Here is a 4380-nt window from a genome sequence, read left to right on the forward strand (position 1 = left end):
AAAATGCCTGCAGTACTATTTAATCTAATTAGCCATTGTCAATTGATTAGGGAAACATCCCTTGATGTTTAAATGGTTTACTGAATAACATCAAGAGCAGTAACAGCAACTTGTGTGTTTGCAATTTTTCTAATGTTGTAAGCCAATCCCCCCCCCAAAAAGTGTGATAAGTTTAAAAAGACTTATGTTTTTCCACATGTTTTTGACACCACTGTCAGCCGTTGAGTTGCAATGTGCGAGCTAGCTAATGAGTCATTGGTAGGACTTGGGCAAACATTGCGTTTTCTCACAATCAAAGTTGATTGAATCACATTCTGTTTATACAGCACCCGACAACAAAGAATCCATTTGAAGAATACTCCATGATTAATATCTCCTGGTTACAATGGTTATTTTTTCAGCAAAGTAAAGTGGGCAGCACAAAGCTCCAAATAAAGTATATGTATAAGATGAACCGAGTCAATTATGGCAGTGTGATGAGGGTGTTATCTGATTATTTCCTTTCTGCCTAATGCAGTGTTTTTCTTCTGTAACCTTTAGAGTTTAATGATGCTGTGCCTGACTTGGCTCAACAAAGATCATAAACCAAGCTGGGACATTTTGTATTGCTTGTGATGATAAACGTGTTGCGCTGACAGGGGAATTTAACTATCACCGTTTAAAATATAACTTCTAATTTGCTAGAACATTGCACACTGAATGTGTTAAGTGTATAGGCTGATATTGTAATAAACCAGTTTCTGTCTCTGATTCTCCTACTTCTAACGAGATTCAAAATCTCAGGATTTCAGAAGGGACTCTTTTTGTCAATTTGCTACTGTTATTGGTTTTATATAATACAATGAATTTGATTTTATATTGTGCCATTCATGCAATTGAAGCATGTTACAAGGCCTAATAGTTTTTAAAGCATAGTTTTATATTTTTGTATACAGTCTTGGCAGTAATTTGCTCTCAGCATGGTCCCACAAAAAACAATAACATTGATGACTGATTAATCAGTTTTACTGAAGATAGTGGTTGAAGGACAATTCTCCTGCCAAAACCACACTGTCTGAACAGTACTATGAGATCTTTCATCCCCAGTAAATGGTAGTTTAACATTGCATACAGATGCAAACAGTTATGATAGTGCTCAGTTCCTTCAGTACTGCACTGTGAGGATTTGACTCTCTGGCCTACTGGTCAAGGCTGTTACAAATGTGCACAGGACGTTCACCTATTTGTTCATTCACATTGCTTCACATCTGCTTTATGTCTGATTATACATCATTGACTGGACTGTGCACATTTATTCACAAAGTGATAGTTTTCCATATCTTATTCATGTATTCAAGAGCATGTGCACTTCAAGACTGGCATCACTGGTTAGCATTGTGGAACCATGGTTTGTTTTAGACATCCCAGTCCTAGCATGACCCAAATCAATTGAAGTGCTTCAACTGTCCCTTCTTGAACAATAATTCACCTTCTTGAGTTATGTTGATAACCTCTGTTTCAGTGGCATGTAACAATGAAACATCAGATATCAACAATCCTCAGTGTGAAAAAGTTTCTTGCACCTTCTTCCACCTCAAAGTGGATTGGCAGTTGGCAGCCCAGAGCAGGGAAGGCAGCGATGCGGGGGCAGCAGCGCGGAGCATGGTGCCAGTGGCCCACTGCAGACCATGTCAGTGGCCAGTGGCCAGACCACATGGAGGTCCTTGTGCTGGACTACTGTGGAGAGCTCTTGGAGAGAGACTGTGATGTTTGTTTGTCTTTTTAACTCTTTGCTTCTTGTTTTTCTGACCTACAGTTGTACTGTGTATAGCTGTAATGTGACTTTTTATTCCTCTTCATTTCTCTATTCAGTAACTAAAGCTTGTACCTAGGTAGTCTGTACCTAAGATGGCACCATGTGTTGGTGATATTGTTACACTGTAACTAATCATGTAACTGATAAAACTGTACCTAGGTACCTTGTAACTAAAAGAACGCTGTAAGTGGCGACCTATAAACTTTTCACTGTACTCATTTGAATACATGTGACAATAAGGCTAATTCAGTTCAGAACCTTTCTTGTTTTTTTTGAGATTTTGATTATGTTGTTTGTAGGAGTTATGCACTAATTTCCTAAAGTATAACAGTGATGTGCTTCAAAAATGGTTGTAAAGCATTTTGGGGTGTCATGAGGTTGTGAAAGTTTCTATATATGTGTATTCATTTTATAAATGTAGTTTTGAAAATTCTTACTAAATTTGTTTTTTTATTCATTTCCGGGATGTGGGCATTATTAGTTAGCCAGCATTTAATTTAGTTGCCCTTTATAAGGTGAGCTGCTATTTTTAACTGCTGTAGTCCATTTACTGCAGGCACAGCCACATTGCCATTATGGTGAAACATCTAAGATTTTGGCCCAGTGACACTGAATAATGACGATATACTTCTAAGTCAGAACGGTGACTTCCTTTTAACTTTCTCTGTTCAAATACAAAAAGTTACAAACTTACTTCAATGAATTAACCTTTCATGCCTGATGTTCCACAGGATGCAGAATCATCAACAGTAGTGACTGTGTGGACTTTAATTGGGGTTGGTACTTGTTTTGTCCCTCACTTGCTACCTCTTTTGCACCTCCTGCTCACAAGGTTATCAAAATGATTGGTGTAGGAAATCAGAATATCCTAATGTCAAATATTTTAGTGTTCCCTTTAGAGCTGAAGTATTTTACTCAAACAAGAATTTAGCTTTGCCTACCAGTGATTAATGCTCAATACTAGCAGTAGTACTTTTGTTTTCAACTTCAGGACAGAAAGTATATTGTACCACTTTAGTGTGAGCTATCAAACTGGACTTGTCACTCACTCCCATGTGAGAAATAGCACAAACATGTACTGTGATTGATTGTGTTTCTTTCCATGAAAATATTCTTACACCGTATAACTTCTGTATCTTGGCTATTTCTACATTAATAGCCTAAACAGTCTGAGTCACAGGACTAGTGAAGATATTTGGTTGACCTCCTAGTTGCTGGTTGTCTTTTCTACACTGAAAATGCTAACTAAGCAGCAACCTCAAAGTATGAATTCAATTGTCAGTTTAGTCCTGAATTATTTTCTTGACTCTGTGTATTTTGAGAGCTTGGTATCGTTGATTTAATGCTTTTCAGCATTATTGTTTGTAGAGCATTGCCACTAAATAATGAATATGATAAAAAATTATCTAGGTGACCTTTCTGTTTTAAAACTGGCTAAATATATCAAGAAGGAAATCCTGTTTTTTTTTGACAGTAGGAAGAAAAGGAAGGCTTTGAAGAACAGTTTTTTTCCGTTTGGAGAGAGACCAATTGTCAGGATATGCATTCTTAGCGGATATCGCAGTTTCATCATGATGTAGCGAGGCTTTGTCTGCACTTTTATTATATAAAGTAACTTGTTTCATTCAATCACTTTAACAAATAGTTTCATAAAGAGATAAACACATGTTATGTCTCCTGGGTGCGATAGCATCCAAAAAGGGAGAGAAAAAAATTCCAGCTAAAGAAAATACATTAATTTATGCATCATCTTGCATAACTTCAATGCCCAAAGCACTTTGTTAATTTAAAAAAAAATGTAATTGGCTATTCTATAAATGAACAGCCATGGGTAGCCACAGTAGTTAATATATACTAAGAAGATTCCAAGAACAGCAGTGAGATACAGGAATGGCAATCTCTTGGTTTTAGTTGAGGGATAAATATTTCCCAAGACACCAGGAGAACTACAAAACTAGTGTTGTGGGATAACGTGCATTCATCTGAGAGAGTAAACAAACCTTGGTTTAAATTCTTACCTGGAAGACATTCCCATTCTGCACTGAAGTGTGTTATCCTGGATCATGTAATGAAGTCCTGAGTGAAACTGGAACCAACTTTGTGCACTTTTGTACTGCTCGCTCTTGGCATATGTCTTAGAACATAGAACATAGAACATTACAGCGCAGTACAGGCCCTTCGGCCCTCGATGTTGCGCCGACCTGTGAAACCAATCTGAAGAGATAGTAGGAACTGCAGATGCTGGAGAATCCGAGACAACAAGGTGCAAGGCTGGATGAACACAGCAGGCCAAGCAGCATCATAGGAGCAGAAGCCCATCTAAACTAAACTATTCCATTATCATCCATATGTTTATCCAATGACCATTTAAATGCCCTTAAAGTGGGCGAGTCTACTATTTTTGCAGGCAGGGCATTCCACGCCCTCACTACTCTCTGAGTAAAGAACCTACCTCTGACATCTGTCCTATATCTATCACCCCTCAATTTAAAGCTATGTCCCCTCGTGCTAGCCATCACCATCCGAGGAAAAAGGCTCCCACTGTCCACCCTATCTAATCCTCTGATCATCTTGTATGTCTCTAT

Source organism: Rhincodon typus, chromosome 20 (genome assembly GCF_021869965.1).
Source record: "Rhincodon typus isolate 14 chromosome 20, sRhiTyp1.1, whole genome shotgun sequence".
Lineage (NCBI taxonomy): Eukaryota > Metazoa > Chordata > Chondrichthyes > Orectolobiformes > Rhincodontidae > Rhincodon > Rhincodon typus.